Genomic DNA, 21,034 nt, shown 5'->3' on the forward strand with positions numbered 1-21,034 from the left:
AACAGAAAAATAAATTGACTACAACAAGCTGCCGATTGACATGTGCAAAGGACATGAATCAAAAGTGAATGAAATCCTTGCCAAGTATCAATAGAACAAAAAAGTAGAGAGCCGGAATTAGAAACACAAACTATCGCCATGACACATTTGAACAGTACAACATAGTTTTCTATTTGTAAATAAAAAAGATTCAGGCGTTGAATTTCATTTGAGGAGAGTCGATGAAAATATTGAAATTTAGGCTAACGATGTAATGTCACTAATCTTGTCTTAAATACTGACGTGTGGTTAAAAATGCTGAAGAAGAATTTAGTTTTTTAACATAAATCGTGGTTTATAAGATGAATAGAAACAATTAATTATTCAAGTTCTATGAAAATTTGAAATAAACAATAAAAATTTTAATTTGATATGTGTCCTTTCATAAAGGATTTCATATTAAATTTTCATAGTTTTCTTGTAAAAATAAACAATACAAATTGTCGTGTATAGGGGAATTTCCCCGCCCCACCTAAATTCAACAAAATGTGTAGCCTATTTTCACAGGGGGCCATCGCTGTACATTCCCTGACAATTTCAGGAAAATCGGTTCAGTAATATTTGTGGAAAAGATAAAAATTTAAAATTGAAAAAAGCGGGCGTAAGAGTGGTCGTGGTCAAATTTTCTTTGCAAAAAAACCTAAGTCGGGTTATGGCGAACATTTCACAAAAAGAATTATCCAAATCGGTCCAGCCGTTTTCAACTGATGTCATAACCAACGAACGACATTTGATTTTTACTTATAAAGATATAGCATTTTTAAAGAAATAGAGTATAGGGGAAGTACCCCGCCCCACCTAAATTCAAGAAAACCGGGGGGCCATCCCTGTACATTCCCTGACAATTTCACAAAAATCGGTTAAGTAGTTTTTGTAGAAAAGATAAAAATTGAAAAAAGTGGGCGTAAAAGTGGGCGTGGTCAAATTTTCTTTGCATAAAAACCAACCAACTAACGACATTTGATTTTTTATTTATAAAGATTTTGCGTTTAATTTTAACGATTTTTTCGGTAACTCAAAAAATTATCATCTCAGCCTTGGTTTTCGTGGTCTGCGTCAACCTGCATGTCGCTCGTAAATATGCGCATTTTAAATAGTATTGTCAATTCTCATGACATGTTCTAGTCATGTTGACATTTGTATACCCTCCACCATATGGAGGGTATAATTAAATTTGTCATTCCGTTTGTAAAACATGATCAGCATAAAATTCTATGTCGATTTAACCATGTCCGTCTATCCGTCCGTCCGTCTGTCTGTTGAAATCAAGATACAGCTCTCAATTTTAAAGACAGGGAGTCAATATTTGGTACAGAAGTTTTTATTACTTGCAGAATGCTTGGTATTGAAAATGGGATATATAGGTCAACGTGTTGATATATCCCCCATAGAACGGTATCTCCCGATTTTCGGTATTTTTAAGATTTTAGGTTCATTATCCTACCAAAATGGCTGAAATTTGGTACGTAGTCTTCTTTAGGGGTATAAAACTTTTCCACAGAATTTTGTCGGTGTCGGTTCGGTCCATGCCTTCATATAGCCCCCATAAAACGGTACCTCCCGATTTTCGGTATTTTGAACGTTGTGGCCCCAATATTCCACCGAAATGGAAATTTGGTATTTAGACTACGTTGGGGGTACTCAAACTTCCCCTTTAAATTTGTCGGTATAGGTCCACGCCTTCATATAGCCCCCATGGAAAGCTACCTCCCGATTTTACGTATTTTTAAGGTTGTGGCTTCAATATTCCACCAAAATGGCTGGAATTTGGTATTTAGTCTTCACTGTGAAATAAAACTGTTCGCCAGAAATTTGTCTGTACAGGTCAACGCTTTCATATTGCCCCATTTCCGACTAAAATTCGTCGGTATAGGTCCACGTTTCGATATAGCCCCCTTAGAACTGTACCTCCCGATTTTCGTAATACTGAAGATTGTGACGTCAATATCCCACCGAAATGGCAGAAATTCGTTATTTAGTCTTCCAAGAGTTATAAAATATTCCAGAAGAGTATTATCAGTATAGGTCCACGTCTTCCTATATCACCATAGAAGCGTACTTCTTGATTTTCGGTATGTTTTAAGTTTTAGCCACATTCTCTTACCGAAATATAGAAACTTTGGTATTTAGTCTTCTTTGAGCCTAAAAACTTTCCGTAAGAAATTTGTCGGTATAGGTCCACGCCTTTATATAGCCCTCATAGAAGGGTACCTCACGATATTCGGTATTTTAAAGTTTGTGGCCACAATAACCCAATAAATTTGGTATTATGACTTCGTTGGGGGTATTAAACTTTCCACCCTGAATTTATCGGTATAGGTCCACGCCTTCATATAGCTCCATAGAGCGGTACCTCCCGATTTTGGGTATTTTGAAGGTTGTGGCCACAACAAATGGCTGATATTTGCTATTTAGTCTATGTTGGAGGTAAAAACCTTTCCGGCAGAAATTCGTGAGTTTAGGTCCATGTTTCTATATAGCGCCCATAGCACGGTACCTCCCGATTTTCGTAATTCAGAAGGTTGTGACGTCAATATCCCGCCGAAATGAATGAAATTTGTTATTTTGTCTTCCATTGTGTTCTAAAATATCCCAGAAGGGAATTATCAGTATGGGTCCACGTCTTCATAGAAGCGTACCTCTTGACTTTTGGTATTTTGAAGATTTTAGCCACAATATCTTACCGAAACATCGGAAATTTGGTATTTAGACTTTTTTGAGTATATAAACTTTCTGCGAGAAATTTGTCGGTATAGACCGATGTTTTGGTACAGGCCCCATAGAAAGGTACCTGCGACTTTCGTTATTTTGAAGCTTAGTCACATTGTTTTACCGAAATGCGGTGTTCAGTATTCTTCTTCATAAATGAAAGGAAACTAATTGTTCCATTTTACTTCAATACAGCTGGTGGTGGAATGTATAACAAGTTCAGCCGGGCCGAACTTAACGCCGTTTTTACTTGTTTTTTTTTTCAAAATGTTAGCCCTTGAAGAAGAATTTTATAAAATACAATTTGTCAAATTGTGAAATGTGTTAAATGACAACATTCAATGCAATAAGTTATCAAATGGCAATCAAAAATTGACATAAGAAGAAAAATAAATATCTCTTTGCCCTAATCGTAGTTAGAAGGTTAGAGATAATGCTTTGAGATTTCTTTTAGTGTTCAACAAAAAAAAAGTTTTTGATCAAACAAAACTAGAAAGACTGTTTGCATTGTCAACACAGCTAACAAACAAATAAGTTTTCTGCGATTTTTTTTTTACTTTTGCATTATCAACCTTCAGTGATAGTTTATCTATGTCCACAATAAATATTTATTACCATGTTCTCCAAGCTGCTAGCATGGGGTAAAAAATAATGGTAATATTCCCACAAACACACAAAAACCCTTTTTTAAGCTGTTATGTAGATGACAACAACAAAAATATACCCCACGTCAGTAGAATAGAACACCTAAATTTTTGTTAATGTTAGCTTATTCACACTAAAAAAAATGAATCGGCGGATTTGAAGTCTATGATGTTCCGTATCAAACACAGAAAAAATTGACCTTTTCTATCAGAAGGAGACGCACGGTTAATTCATATTTCTTCACAATAAGGTAGAATATGAGACAAACAACCTCGACACATACAATCGTGTGCTTGGGATGCTGAAAAGATGGAACATTTAAAAAAATATGAAAAACGTCAAAATTTCTGATTAAAACATTGATGTTTTGGCAAATAAAATGAAATTTCCGCGAACACGTCTGCCGTTTCAAGGTTTGAAATATGCTACTCATTCATAAGTACATAATCTGATATGAAAACAATCGCTTTTTTAATACACTGAGGGAAATTTTATTGTGAAGAACTATGAATTAACCGCGCTTCTCTTTCTGATATTCCGAGATCTTTCAATTATCTGTCAATTTAAGCTTTTTCCGTGGTGTTCGCGGAATTATTTAGAGACTTTCTTTGGTGTATAATGATTGACAAACCTCTCTTTATCAACTGAAAGAAAATTCGACGGTAATATCTCAACAATTCGCGAAAATAACATTACTGCTATATCCTAATGATCAAAAATAAATGCCTATTTTTCATAGTACTATCGGAAAAATGATCAGAAAATCATTTCGCGAAAAGCTAGAAAAACTATTTTTTTCTGTGTTTGATACGGAACATCATAGACTTCAATACCGAAAACGTCGATTCATTCGTTTTGGGATAAATAAGCTAACATTAACCGATATTTTGGTGTTCTATTCTAATGACATGGAGTGTACTGTATGTAACAGGGATTGTAACACATCCCAGACGCAAGGACAACAATAGTATAATAATGTAAAAAAATTACATAAAACCAATTCATTTTGACAGCTTCATCTTCTTCTAGGAGTGTCAAATGTCCGTTTTCGTAATGTCAACCGCTTTTTCAAATTGGATCTACAACGATTTGTCAACTCTTGACATTATATCTTTCCTTTAACTTCTCAAGTCGCATTTCAGTGTCTTTTTGTTGTCCGAGTTTTTTTTCTTCTTTTTTTCTGATTGTCTGTTTTTTCTTCGTTTCAGTGAACTACGTAAAGTAGTCCGTTGCACACAAAGCTATACCAGACGCTGCAAGAATCCCCAGAAACGCAATCAATTCAACAAATTGTGTCATCGCAGTAATCAATTCATATGGGACCTGTGTAACAAGGGCGAATTTCAAGATGGTAATTTTGAGCTTTGCTTTGAATGGAGAAGTAAAGCTAAATTAATTGCTGTGGCATTTTAAATCATTTATCATTTTGCAAAAATTTAGATCTATACACACATACACAAACATTTTAAGCTGGCTTTTGTTAATCAGGTTCTCGAGAAGATAATTGAAAATTGAATGCCTACTTTGTTATTGATGTTGCAATTGCAGCCGTTGTTCGATTCTATGTAATTTGTGTCAATTTGTGACGTGTTCGAGGGCGGTTCGGAAAATTCTTAGCCTATCAATGAAAGAGAATAGTTACTTTTTCAAAAATATTTTTATTTTTCAATATAATCTCCTGAAACTTCAATACACTTAGTCCAACGCTTTTCTAGCAATTCTATCCCTTGATTAAAATAGTTTTCCTCAAGGTCTTCAAAATAGTGGTTTACAACTGTAATTGCATCTTCATTTGAGGTAAAACGCTTGCCAGCAAGGATTTTTTTTTAGATTTGGCAACAAGTAAAAGTCACTGGGAGCTAAATCAGGAGAATAAGGTGGGTGGTGAAGCAACTCGTACTTTAATTCGTTGATTTTAGCCATTGTTAAAACACTCTTGTGCGCTGGTGCGTTGTCTTGATGAAAAATTATTTTTTTGTGTTGTAAGCCAGGAAGTTTTTCTCGAATTTGTACATTTAATTGATCCAAAAGGTTGCAATAGTACTCTGAATTTATTGTTTTACCCTTTTGCAGATAGGCAATCAATAAAATACCTTTGAAGTCCCAAAAAACCGTTGCCATAACCTTCCCAGCCGATTGAATTGTTTTTGCCTTCTTTGGGGCACTTCCTCCAGCTTCAGTCCATTGCTTGGATTGTTCTTTTGTCTCTGGAGTATAGTGGTGGATCCATGTCTCATCAACAGTTATGAAACGACGCTTAAAATCCATTTTATTTCGCTTAAAACGATCCAAACAAGCTTGAGAAATGTTCATTCTTATGCGTTTTTGATCGACTGTTAACAAATGCGGCACCCATCTTGCAGAAAGCTTTTTCATCTGTAGTTCTTCATGCAAAATTAAATGGATTCGATCATTTGAGATGCCCATGATATCAGCAATTTCACGCACTTTTATTCGTCGATCTTTTAATACCATATCATGCACTTTGGCTACAATTTCTGTTGTTGTTGCTGTTTTTGGACGTCCACTACGTGGTTCATCTTCAATGCTTGTACGACCACGTTTAAATTCAGCAACCCAATTTTTTACTGTTGCATATGAAGGAGCACTTTCACCTAACACATTTACCATATCATTATGAATTTCTTGTCCCGATAAACCTTTTTTATGTAAATATTTAATGACAGCACGCATTTCTAATTTTTCCATTGTAAAAAAATTGCGGATGCGTCTTTTTTGAACACCTGTTTCTATATGAAGGAGTTGCCAGATCGAAACAAAATTTAACATGTGTTCATAACAGAGATGGAAGTTTCCAAAACACTTAACTTTTTTCTGCTTATATAGCGCTTTTTGTGCTAGGCTAAGAAGTTTCCGAACTGCCCTCGTAAATCTATGAAAACTCTCTAAAGGACCTTTTAATAGATATTAAGTATTGTTTCGGACAATTGGTAATTACGAATTAATTAATCCCGTCTAGACGGACTATAAGTAATTAGGAGTAGGAAAATATTTTTATCCGCGTTAAAAGAGAGTTTTGTGAATTCTTTATAATTTGTAGGATAATTAGGAGCAATGAAATGTGTGATTAATGGTTTACCTATCTCCAGTTATTACAAGAATATATTACGAATTATTATATGGACTAGCGATCATAATCAGATGTGTGTGAAATATTTTTGAAGGGGCTAATTTGTCGCTGCCTTATATGCATTTGTCTAACATAATAAAATTTGTATATGTTTGTATTTTTTAAAAAGGAAGCACATTATAGTATTGTTGTTGTCGTGTCCGCTAATACACATGTATTCGTTCTTATTTTACTGTTTCTGGTCTGCCTCCAACTTCATGTTCAAATGTATAAGACGCCGTTACGAAATAATTCCCCAAAGAAATAAGTCCCCAACTGAAAATGAAATAAGTCCCCAAATTTGCTGGAAGAGACATTCCGGGCAAGTAAGCTATACTTGGAAGAAGAACGACCTTTCTATTGATGTGAATTGTGTTGGTGTACATGATAAGATAACAGAGTTACAGCCTAGTATAACCAGTTATATGTTTGTAGTGTAATCATAAACACGCTAAAGGTCGCAATTATAGCTCAATAATCACGAAATTGCATGAGGTAAGATATTAGGTAGAAGAAGATGGATGATGATATGATATTATTTAACGGGTGAAATGGGCCATCACTTTTGTATAAAAAATAAAAAAAATATTTTTGGTCTATATTTTATTTCCTGGAGGGCATATACCGGCAAAGTAGCCTACATATGGAAAAGGCCTACTGACCTTCCCCCCTGATGCAAATTGCAATAACGTGTCTGCTAGATAATGGGCCTACAGCCTAATATTTAATAGGTTTTGTGTAGAGAACCACATTTTCGTATTCACAGTTTTTGCATTACTGCAAATTACATGGTGCCATACACGCAGAAAAATTTATGTTAGAAATATGTTTGGATCCAAACAAATATATGTTTGGGACCGGTTGCAAACAAATATATGCTTGGATCCAAACATAATATGTTTGGGTCCAAACAAATATATGTTTGCAACATTTTGTAACATATCTCAATTTGATATGTTTGGGTAAAACATATTTTTTATATTAGAACATTTTTTTCATGGGTGGAGAGAGGATGTTTGTCAACGAGAGTAATAACAGTGCTCTCGCGGCTGTGGAATGCTGTTTTATAATGAAGAGTTGTGTGTATTGTATAATAGAAGACGTAGAAGCGAAGAAGGGGGCTTTGGTGGCATGTATGCGACAAACTCGTGTGTTTGTTGTTTTGTTGTTGTTAAACAACTTAGCAGGCGAAGAAGAAAAGAAGAAATGATATGAATTATATTTTTTTCTTTCTTCAGTGTTTTAGATGCCTTTGTAGAGTCAAGACGGTAAAATGAGTGAATAAATCAATGTTTTGTGTTTTCTTAAAGAAATTGTGCTTTTTAGTAAATTAAATGCCCAATACATTTTATAATTGAATCGGAAAGTTGAATGGAATTATTTTATTGGACAAGGAAGAAATCGCATTTAATATTGGTAATTACATACATACTTATGTATATTTGAAATATGACATATCCATATTTATATAATACATATCCATATTTATTTAATACAAAACATAATCATTTGATTCTAGATGCCGATTCCCCGCTGATGATTTCAACTATGAGGACAATTTGTTTTATTTCACAACTAAGGAGAAGCGTTCAACTACGTTTCTATATATTTTTCCTTTTTAAAAGTGTGACTATTTACAAATTATTTCAATCAGTATTTCTTTTATTAAATTGTGTTATGTATTTCTTTAGAATTTTGTATGTACCTATGTGTTTGTTGTTCTTTTGCCTTTCAATAAACAACCTCAACATTTGTGTGTATACTATAGAGATAGCCAGTGAGTTCTCACTGAGAGCAAGTGAGCACACATTTCAAAGTGTTTTACATTGAATTTTACGCTCCCTTGCTCTCAGTAAGCGCCCACTGGTGCATGTTTTTGTTTTTTTTTTTTTTTGTGTCTTTTGGGTTTATACTTTTTTGCACCCAAACATATAAAATGTTTGCACCCAAACATAAAATTGTTTCCACCCAAACATATATTTGTTTGCAGACCCAAACATATATTATATATTAATTCATGTTTGGGACATATGTTAGAGTGGCCGTTTTTTTGCGTGTAGAGTATTAATTGTCCAATTAGATTTTTATACATACATTGCAACATGGGTCGCTTTGCCTCCTTTTTCGAAGCAATTCCCCAGCCAGACAACATCAAATTTTTAACGGTGGTAAAATACCCTTCAGTAATATTGGCGACATTTTATGAGTATTTTAGCCATGTAAAACTTCTCTACAAGTGGTGTCTTAGGACATGCCGTTCGAACTCGGAGATAAGCTGTGTGTCCCATATCATTGAGTAAATATAAATCGGGGTACACTCACTCATTGATATGATAGAAGTCTCCCTTGTCCCTTCTAGGATGTGTGTGAAACAATTATTATATTATTATTTAAGCTTGGCGTGGTACGGTGCAGGTATCCACAAAGTTATTTCTTACAATGAGTTATTTGTTTCATACAGAAATTTTGATTTGTGGAATGCTAATTACCATGGGTAGTGGTGTAGGGTGTCACATGGTCGGCCCCGTTCGACTATAGCCTTGGCTTACTTGTTTTGCTTAAAAAACCTTCCTCATTCACTCTTGATTTGCAACATATTATGCTGCAAATGCAGGTGTTGGATACATAAATAATTTTTGGAATTCCATAGTGATCTGTAGACGCTCTTTAATAAACTAATTGACAAAACAAAGCGTTTTAGTTTTTGAATAATTTGCAATTTTAGAATAATGAAATAAGTCCCCAATTTATTTTTGGGGGATTTATTTCATTTCTAAAATTGGGGAATTATTATTTCATTTTCAGTTTGGGGACTGTGTTACGCATTAATCCCAGTGGGAATTGAGGCGGTAGCTTCATCAGGATGTTAGCTACACTAAAACAACACTTGTTTGTCGACACAGCTATTGTTCATCCGCTGCCACGTATGGTAAATGATCTCCGAGGATGTTATACATACGTACCTCTTTGGATTTGCCACAACCAGGACGTTAAACAAGACAGATACCCGATCATCCTCTTTGCCAGGTTTCGATAACACCTTATCCGTTGTCCACAGTTTACTGCTATCAGTTCCAATGTTGGTGCAGTTCAGATGATCTATTTCTAATGTCAGCTCTCTGACTCTGACTGCTTTCTCACAGTGGCTTGATGTCAAGCGAAAATCGCGGGTCACAGCTGTAGTCGGCGGGATGTACACATACATCAGTTCCCTCTCGGCGTTTCCACACTTGACCGCTACCCCCAAACTCTAAGTATGGGTCACTATAGTCAAGCTCAAGCGAGATTGGTCTGTACTAGATGGGCCGGTGTACATACTTCAATTCTCTTATGTTCCAAGCGCAGTACGTTGTGTCTATCAGAGTTCCGAAGACTACAGATGTTTAGATTCAACGCGACCATTATCCTCCTCCGACTCATGAAATCCCCAATCCCATTGATCATCCCACGACACGTAACAGTAAGAGATAATAGATACATACATAAGGCCACGTAGCTGTCACAAGATCAAAAACAAGAACAATCTGGGACCTAAGTACGGTATTCGATTCGATCGAGTATTTGCTCGTGAATGAAAAAATCGAACTATGAAAACCTATTCGCGCCACCAAATGTACATTTACTAAGATAGATGCATTATACATCTGTTACAACAATGTCAAAAAAGTTTTACAAAAATAAATCATTTCGTACATTTTTCTAGCACAACTTCATTCCCAAATTATTGTTCAACGAATTCAACAAATATTTAAAATTTTGTATTAATATTTTTTTAGTTTTTGCTTTAAAATAAACACATTTTTTACCATCTACCTTCTTAATGTTCTTTGAAGAACACATAGGTTTTCATAGTTCGATTTTTTCATTCACAAGTAAAAACTCGATCGAATCGAATGCCGAAATTAGGCCCCAGGTTTCTCTCTTTACGCGCCCAATTAAACGTAGCGGATAAGTTACGAAAAAACATCGTTTCACTACCATGTCAGCACAGTAGTATAGTATTGACCATCCATGCAAACATCCACTAAATCCTTAATCTTGTCTCCACCAAGTTATCTATGGTATAACCAGAAATGTCGTGCTGCTACCAAGGAGAATAATGCTCCATATAGGGCTTCTCTGCAATTATAAGGAACAAGTAACACACGAAGATGTATCGAGTGAACTACACATTAATAAGTCAGACTTAATCTAATTAGTTAAATTGTGGAAATCGGAATCAATAAGTTCGTTACATTGCTGAAATTAAATGAGGAAAAATAACACTAAAATTTGATAATTTTCCAATCTTTATAAAATGTCCTATTTTTAAGTTGAACAAGTTCATTCGTGTACTACTCATTAATAAGTAATTTAAAATCGTAGTGAGACTCAAGCTTATTTTTTTAATTGTCTAAATCGGAATCAGTATGTTCCTCTCATTAAAAAATGGCGGAAAAAAATAAAATTCTTAAAATGTTCTATTAATACTTTTCATGATGTAGGCAGTGGTTGCAAGGTCAGCACAAAACAAAAAGAGCTGATAATTATTAGGTTCTGCAAAAAATCCATTCAGTGGTAAACTGGAGTGATTCAATAAATGAATCGATGATTTATTGTTCTTAAATTGCAAGAATTTTTTTGCAAATTCTCTATCAATGCAGCCAAACACCGGCCGTAACAGGATGCTGACCAGATGTGGTCAGCATATGAACGAAATTCCAATTAAAGACAAATATGTACATATGTATGTGAATATGTATATATGCGACGGCATACATAAGAACAATAGAACGAAGAAGATATATTGTCATGTGCAACGAAATAAAGCCATAGACGTCGTGGTGTGCCTTCTCGAGCAATACACTGTAAAAAAATTTACTAAAAACAAAATGTTGAGCACTCTGGTCGAATGTGATGACCAGAGAATCCTCTTGGGGCTCGGGAATTGTTTTTCGTTTATTGATCAGTTTAAAATTCTCTCAACAAAAAATGCATTTCTAAGTTTGGGGCCTAATATTCTCAACATAACCGATGAACCGATTGACGTTTCGTCACTCTTTGTTTCATAGATCTTGTTGTGTTTTTTTTGGACTTGCCCTATCTTATCAACTTGAATTCGCTAGTTCGGTTTATCAGTTCATCCAATTTTTTACTCGTGCCAAAGGCCTTCGTATAGGGCTCATATTGAATACTTTTTGACTGTACCCCCACAGACTTTTCCAACATATTTTGTAAAATTCTTTTAACATTTGTATTCCTCACACATTTTTTCATTCTCTAGGAGAATATATGAAACTCAGTTTCCAACACAAGCTTTTCTATTCTGATTGCGATTTGCTTCATTTTAAACGAAAAATGAACGAATCATTGATGTTGTTAAGTTTCCAATGAACACGGAGTAGGCAACTGTATTAGTGAGTGTTTGTCTGTGTATGGACCATTCATTGTCATAGTATAACTCTTTTGTATTGTTTCACTTTTTTTGAAGTTTGTTTCATTATTCTGTTTTGTACTTTTTTTCTTTTTCGTCCTGCTTGTTGCAATAGTTCATCCTTCACTGGCTGCAGAATACCTGAAACCTGAACCATGCTCACAAAAGGCCAAGAGAGAATTCGAAGTATGTGCCAAACGTTATAAGGAAACAATGCTCTTCCTGAAGCCTAACAGCAATCAAGAAAACCATGAAAATATTACCCTCAGTGAGAACATTAAAACGATATGCTGGTAAGTTCCAAATGTAACCAATACATAGATCTACAAGACACATATATACATATTTCGTTTGATTTGAATGGAATAAATGACGATGCTAATGGTGAAGTATTTCCTAGATATAGCTGGGTTTCATACAGTGGTCAATGTTTATTATTCTTCTTTTCGGTAGCAGTGGGTTCGGGTTTAAGGCACAATTCAAAATCCGCCCGAAAGGACGGTTTTGCACAATTCTTAAGACGAGTTTGGGAAGGAGACTTATATAACTTCAACTCTCCATTTTGGTACACTTCTTAGGATTTGAGACTTAATATTGTACTTATAGTAGAATCTTTTACATTTTCACCTGTCGAACGCTATGCCTTCTATGTTGTTCAATGCCGTTTTTCTTTTCCTTGGTAAGTCACCTACTGTATACCGGAAGACAATTTGTCATGCAATATCCCTTGGGGAAAAGAAACCAAATTACCTGTTAACGTCATTGGCAAATGGGGTAGTTTATATTTTCCCAGACACATTAATACTCATGTATACAGACCACACATGAACACGTACATAAAAAGTCATTTCGAATTAAGCAACCAACTAACGTTTATCTTTGTTTCTTTCGGTTTTTAAATTTACTGCTCCATCACTGAACTTGTCGACTGTTCCGAAAATGCTGCTAAAAAGATATGTGGGCCTGATGCTGCAAAATTTACACGTGAATTAGTCGATAAATACGCCAACAGCTTAACCAGGGTGAGTTACTACTGTCCTATTTTTTTGGTGTTGTTGTTCAGTTGTTTTCTGTCGTCTACAAGACGACAAATCGTAAAAACATAAGGAAGGTATTGGGTAATGACCAAAACGGTATACATTAGTGAGCAGAGAAAACCCAGTAAAGAAGTTTTTTGAACATAACATAAATATATATGGCGAAAAACAAAAATTTTTTACAATCGATGAATCCGAGTTTCATCCGTTCAGAATTCGCGAACTGTTAACATATCCCAGCGAAAAGTTTGCCTCCAAAGAGGCAGTTAAATGATATGTACAAGTGATTTGGAAGTGCATCAAATTATGCATTTTCACTCATGATTTTTACAAGGGAGTGACCTCGGAAAGAGGCACTCCTTGCACCGCATTTTAACTGACCTTTTGGCATTGCATTTTAACTGAACCTTTGGCACTGCATTTTAACTGACCCTTTGGCATTGCATTTTAATTGACCCTTTGGGGTTGAATAGGAGGCAGTCCAGAGCACGTGTTTTGAATAACAAAATAAAATGCATTGATTATTTGTGTAAAACAAAAATATTAATAACATTATTAAATTAACACAAATTATGAAAATTCTCTATTGAATTCAATCGCAAACATGTGTGTTTCCTCCGCTCTTCATTTAATCCAAGCTTAAGTGCTTTTGCTTCATCTGCTAAATGGATTTGATATTGTCTTCCCATCACTAGTTAAGATTTCGACATGTACTCCAACAGCACTCCATTGGGAAATTTTCTTCTCGTGAGTTACCGGAAAAATGTCCACAAATTAAATATTATTTAGTTTGTATTAACAAATGTTAACACGATTATCTCTTTTTGGAAATTTATTCCGCTGCCTGTAGAGATGTACAAACTGATTTATGTACATGTAGGGATCTCTAACAACTGCTAATAAAATGTATGTATAATGCATCCGGATGCTGTTAAATTGTGAGGAATTGGAGTGCCTTTTTCACGACTCCGTTGAACTGCCTCCGGATGTTGTTAAAATGTGACAAATGGATGTGATTCTTTGGATTGCAACCAAATGCGGTTAAAATGTGAGGAATGGAGTGCCTTTTTCACGACTCCGTTTGAACTGCATAAAAACATGCCGTGAAAGAACTAGTCTACATTGCACTACTTCCAATTTATTTTGCTGGGATGCTATATAGTATGATATACATTCTTTAAAATGAAGTGTTTTAGGAGGAATCCCATAAGGTCGACCATTAAAATTAATTTACGTGGAAGCTGTGTTGGCATCAATGTAGAAAAATAGGTAAAAATGGGTTGAAGCCAACAAGTTGTTTTATGCTCCCTTCCGATTTTAGGCTTAACCTTACATTTTATAGACATATGCCCAAAGAAAGACTCAAAGAATACTTCATGGGCAATATGATACTGGTGTATCATTTTTCGATATATCCACTGCATCCACCTAAAATTGATGCTGACATTTTGAAGCCGGAATTTCGGGGTTTTTTGAATTGTTTTAATAATTCGGACGCGCAACAAGATAATATTCAAAACTCATAATAGGATTATAAAACTCGTGATTTTACGTCGTTTAATGCATATCTCATGAGTGTGCTCCTTACAGCATCCTAGCAATTGGAGTCTAAAGGCCAATATTTCATGCGTGCATTTTTTTAAAAAACCTATTTTTTGCGTTTAAAATTTACAAATGTCATTTAATTTCCTTTGTACCCCGCGTGAATTTAGTTTTTTTACGCGGCGGATCTAATAAGCCCATCCGCGATCGAATCCATCTACTAAAACCGCGGATATAGATACCTTGAAAATCGGAAAATCAGCAAAAATATATTTTGACAAAACCGCGTACTAAACCGCGATTTTCTTTAAAATTTTTTATATAAATGGAATCCTTTACTCGCGATTATAATATTTGCGAAAACACAAAAAAAAAAACAGAGATACGCGAGTAATATGGGTATTTCGCCAAAAATTTAATGTGGAGGCACATCCGCGGTTTTTGAAGAATCTATTTGAAATAGGTGTATATTGACGTATTTTTGATGGGCGCTGATGAAACCGGATGCGCATCAAAATCGTATGCAAATTGTGCGATTTTTACCCACTTTAAGGTTTTTTGCAGTGCATGATGCAACTGGCGGCACACAATGGCCGCTGAGTGAAACATCGAAATATGCACAAATATTGAAAGAGATTGATTCGCTTTATCCAAAATCGAATGCGCATCAACCGACTTTAACTAATTCGCGAGTTACAGGCTTTTTAATTTTCATATCTTTTAAATGATAGTAATTTCAATATTACTCTTAATTTCCTATCCTTATAAGTAATCACAGTAAGCAGTTAAGCTTTCACGATGGTAAACCATATATTTTGATAAAGTTTTAGCAGAATACTTTAATTTATGTATCAGATTTTAGCGAAATAGTTGGATAACTCTCAAATATTTTTTTCTAATTTTTCGAAACAAACCAAAAAATATATTTGTAACAATATTTTCCAACAATGAGTTGTTTCTCTTTTGTTGTTGTTATAATATGCAATTTATAAAGCCAATGTTTATAATTTTGATTTCACATTTTTTTACGCGATGTCTAGTTTCTGTACGTATTTTTAATTTAGTTTTTAGAGGTTTATTCGGACTCTGAGTTAGTATAATTTGAATTTATTGCCAGATTTTTTTAATTTTTTTGATTTTCCGCGAAAATAAAAACACATTTTGGAAATTTTGGTGCATCTACGGATGGATATCAAATGCTGTTTCTGATATATGCTTACATTTTCTCAATACAAAAAAATAAGAAATTTAAAAATATTTTTTCTTTATAAGAGGATAAAAACCGCTATAACTTTTGCGCGCATCGGCCAATTTCGTGAACGCGAGGAGATTTGAAACCAGATTTTTTCCCTTTAACTCTATACCAAAAATCGTAGATGTGCTCGCGAAAAATTTTTTTAATTTTTTTCAAATGGAATTGCAAAGGAATTTTGTTATTTGCCATATGTACGTATATCAAACCATTGGCCTAATAATGGCCCTGTGCATCAATATATGTATGTATATGGAAACAATACCAAATAACTTTCAAACACTCACATACATATCGGACGATAGAATATGCTACCCTACAACAGGACCCAAAATTTGCTAGGCTATAAATCTAAACATTGAAAGGCGACCATCTCTCTCCTACTACAGTTAAAACCTCTGATGTCTTTTAATGCCACTCATTTCAGATTTAATGCGAAGACTTTACACGACGTCCGGGAATTTGTCGCAATGGCAAAGGCGATGTTGGAACAGCTTTACACAATTCTTGGCAACAGATATTGTTGCTAATGGCATCACTCTTTTGCCTAGTGACCTATCAACAACACCAAAGACTAAAAATATATATGGCAATACATGGCATTTCTTTTTATCATCAGGAGCAGTAGTAGTTAAAAAATCAGGAGAACAACAACAACAAAAGTGCAATGGGTTGTCTTTTTTGGAGAAAATAAAAAGTTGCTTTGGGGTTGTACCCCACCAACACCAACCTATCATAAAACAGATTCATAATGAACACCAAAATATCGAAAAGGAACCCAATTCTGCCACTACCTCGACACCAGCAACAGAAGGACCAACAAGATGTAGGACAAACTCTTCTAAATGTTGATCATGAATAAAAATGATAATTACTTAGAGAAAATGGCTAATTCCCCAAAAAATGGAACTCTCTTTCTTCTTCTTCTGCTTATTTATTGTGCCTCGTTTTCTCTTGTGAATTTTGTTTTTTATTACAGTGTTTTTACAGTGTTTTATTTAACTTGCTTTGGTGTGTGTTTAGTTCAAATCTGGTAACTCATTTTTAACACAGCTGCAGTTTACCAATGAAACTAAAACTTTGCACATCTTACAGATGTGAATGACAATACATAAGTATGCAATCAAAACCAATATTGGTCCATTTTTACACTGTTTAACAGTGTTTTATCTAATTTGCTTTTCAAATCTGGTAACTCATTTTTCACATAGTTGCAGTTGACCAATTGAACTTAAAATTTGCACACTTTTTAGATTTGGATGACAATACATGAATATTAAATCAAAACTAATATTGGTCCATTCTTACAGTGTTTTTACGGTGTCTAACTTGACCCCCTTTTCAAATCTGGTAACTGATTTTTAACAAGGTTGCAGTTGACCAATCGAACTAAAACTTTGCACACTTTTCAGATTTAGATGACAATACATGAATATGAAACCAAAACCAATATGGGTCTATTGTTTCCTATAGCCCCCATATAACGGTACCACCCGATTTCCGGTATTTTGCTTTTCAAATCTGGTAACTCATTTTTCACATAGTTGCAGTTGACCAATCGAACTTAAACTTTGCACACTTTTCAGATTGGGATGACAATACATGAATATGAAATCAAAACTAATATTGGTCCATTCCTACAGTGTTTTTACGGTGTCTAACTTGACCCCCTTTTCAAATCTGGTAACTGATTTTTAACACGGTTGCAGTTGACCAATCGAACTAAAACTTTGCACACTTTTCATATTTGGATAAGAATACATGATTTTGAAACCAAAACCAATATGGGTCCATTTTTTCCTATAGCCCCAATATAACGGTACCACCCGACTTCTGGTATTTTGGGGATTTTGTCTTCCTTTTTAGCCCGAATTTGCTGTAACTTGGCATTTGGAGTTCTCAATAGGCCAGGAACTTCTCCACTAAAAATTGTGGACGTAGGTCAAGGTTTAATATAGCCTCCATATAACGGTATCACCCAATTTCAAGCATTTTAATCTACATTTTCTGCTCAAATGGACTGTAATTCGGCGTTTGGGGTCTCAGTGGTCAAAAAAATGTATTTACTAAAAAGTTAAAAATAAAAAATAATTTAAAAAAATTAAGTTTCAGTGTTTTATTTAGAAATGCACTTAAAACTAAAAAATAATTTGTCGCTTAGCCTCAATAAATATATTCTTTCTCATGATAGAATCTCTAAAATAAAACGCTTGTCGTTTAATTTTGCCACCATTCATAATTTAATTGCAAGCGTTTAATTTGAGAGATTCTATCATGAGAAAGAATATATTTATTGAGGCTAAGCGACAAATTATTTTTTAGTTTAATTGCATTTCTAAATAACACACTGAAACTTAATTTTTTTAAATTATTTTTTATCTTATTGTTTATTTAATTAAGAAATGTAATGTTTTAATTTATTAAAAAACAAAAGATTTTTCGTAACTTAAAACCTTTGAGGCCTTAATGTATTTGGAAGTATCTAAAAATGCTCTTCAAGAGTTGAGGATCAGGATTGTGAAATCAAGGATCAGTATTATGCAATTTCAGTTTGGAAGAAAATAATTTCAAACAAGTAAAACAATTGTGTACAAAACTGAAATTCTGTAAAATCGAGCCTTTGTAGGTTGTTGAACTCAGCGTTTGAATTTGCTACTAGTTTTTCACAGCACAAGGTCTATGCTGGTGCTGTGAAAGTGACGCAGCATAGCACATAGCCACAGCATCAAAAATAAAAACGAGTGCTATTGCTATGCTGTGCTGTCTTCAAAAACAAAATCGAAAACTGTTGCTGTGCTATGCTGCGAACATAAACGTAGCATAGCACAAGGTCTATGCTGTGCTTCTGAAATCTTCACAGCACATAACATAGCATAGTCATCAAAATCAAAAACGAATGCTATTGCTATGCTGTGCTGTTTTCAAAAACAAAAACGAAAACTGTTGCTGTGCTATGCTACGAACATAAAAGTAGCATAGCACATAGCATAGTCATGAAATCGAAAAACGATTGCTGTGCTCTGCTATGCTGTAAACATTTCTACATAGTTATAGTTTGGATTTTTCGATCAGATTTTTTAGCGTTCCGGTTAAAATAATATTAAAAGGGATCATTCAATTTCAAGGAGAACTTTCTTGGCATTAACTTATAATGAGAAAATTATATTTTTAATGTCTTCAAATTCATTTATTTTGCGTTTTCAAATACATCCAATAGTAAAAGAGAACTTATAATAATGGCCCTATGAATTGTTCAGTGTTGTTTATTGCTTACAAGGTACAAACATGGTACATTTTTCATCGATTGGATAATAAATGTGGTCTATAGAGTGATTTTGTGAAAATTCGCCTTTGGCCCTATAAAATGGGGACCAATTTTAATTATACCCTCAGCCTTTAGGCTAAGGAGGGTATATACACTTTCATACGATGAAAATGTGCCTCATCGAAATAATGGTTTTAGACCCCAAGTATGTTTGGACGAAATGTGTTTCAGACAATTTGGAGTCGATCTAGCCATGTCCGTCCGTCTGTCTGTCCTGCTGGCTGGAGCGCACGATAACTCTCGAACGGATGAACCGATTCGGTTCAAATTTTGGCTTTCGGAATATTTTGCCCAAACTTAGATGAGCTACATCGGTCCACTCCTTCCGGTACCTCCCCCACAAAAGTTCGAAAATGTTCGGAAAGTTTGTGCGCACAATAACTCTTTAAGGAAGTGACCGATTTGGTCCATATTTTGTATAGCGTAAACTTTCTACCAGAGTAATATGAGGTTCCAATATGGTCTCAATTGGTCAGCTCCTTCGGGTACCTCCCACACAAAATTTCGGAAAAGTTCAGTTTAGGGCCATCTCTCGAATCGCTTTGATTTTTGTTTTAGCAACTTGTATTCACTGCCCTCCATACGACGGTACAAGTTTCATCAGAGGCAAGTCCATACTTCCTGAGAAAATAGCATGAAAGTTGCAAAAAACCCCTATGACACCATGAGAGGTGGTTGTAGCGCAAGATAACTCTCGAACGAATCTGCCGATTCGGTCCAACATATGGCCTTAGTAATATTTTGTCCAAACATAGTTTAAGTTTGAAGATAAGCCATATCGGTCCACTCCTTCAGGTACCTCCCCCAAAAAAAGCTAAAAAATGTTCGGAAAAATTGTGCGCACAATAACTCTTGATGGGGGTGACCGATTTGGCCCATACTTTACACATCCTAACATATCTACCAGATATAGATCAGTTTCGAATATGGACTATATTTATCCACTCCTTCGGGTACCTTCAACACAAAAGTTTGGATAAATTCACTTGCTGTCGAATCACTTTGATTTTTGTTGAAGTAACTTGCATTCGCTGCCTCAATTACGACAGTAAAAGTTTTTTCAGGGGTAAGTCCATACACCCTGAGAAAACAGCCCGAAAGTTGTAAAAAACCCCTATGCCACCATATGTAGTGGCTGGAAAGCTCGAACCTTTGGTACCACCCACACAAATGTTCAACATTTTTGTGTGGTTAAGTGTCTGTTCGAGGATCTTTTGGACATTTTTACCGAAGGTTTTCCTAGTGGCCCTGTTTACAGCGATATTATGTTTTCGTAGGCTCACACTAGCCTATCTATGTTTTCGTAGGCTCACACTAGCCTATTTTTGAGCTTTAATCCCATCTATACTTTTGTCGGTTCATACGCCCAAAATGTTGAAAACCCCCTAAATACATACGTTTTTTTTTTGGAAAAAAGTATTTCAATCCACACAGGCTGAGGGTATATCTCTGTCGGCAAAGCCGACTTCTTTTTTACTTGTTTTAATTTGTATTGGCGAATTTTCACAAAATCACTTTACAGATCACATTTATTGTCCAATCGATGAAAACAGTTTACAAGTTGCTTAACAAGTAATCCCACAAACATTTTTGAAAATCGGGTCAGATTTTAATTTTGGCTATATAAAGGGCCCATGAAAACTTTGAGGCCCCAGTGGCACGTGTTGACATACTCCGATTGAGCTCAAACTCTAACAATCTTAATTTTTAACAAAACTAAAAGTTTTAGGAGGCTGCCGCATAAAAAATCCGACATCGATTTTTAAAACCACTCTAGTACATATATTAAACCTGTAAGGAAAGGATCAAAGTCGGGCGGGGCCGACTATATAATACCCTACACCACTATGAATATTTAAAATACATATGGGAGCTAAATCCAAATCAGAACAGATTTTGATATAATTTTTCACATTTATTTGTAGACCAAATTCCGTCACAT

At 34.9% G+C, this 21,034-nt stretch overlaps 1 pseudogene; it reads left to right on the forward strand.

Annotated features, from left to right (window-relative positions):
* The window catches only part of LOC141386786 (uncharacterized), a 36,069-nt pseudogene extending 19,674 nt beyond the window's left edge, over positions 1-16,395 (forward strand).
* Positions 16,396-21,034: the final 4,639 nt, after the last annotated feature.

This window comes from Musca autumnalis, unplaced genomic scaffold (genome assembly GCF_047663935.1).
Source record: "Musca autumnalis isolate F117 unplaced genomic scaffold, ASM4766393v1 scaffold_5, whole genome shotgun sequence".
In the NCBI taxonomy this organism is placed as follows: domain Eukaryota; kingdom Metazoa; phylum Arthropoda; class Insecta; order Diptera; family Muscidae; genus Musca; species Musca autumnalis.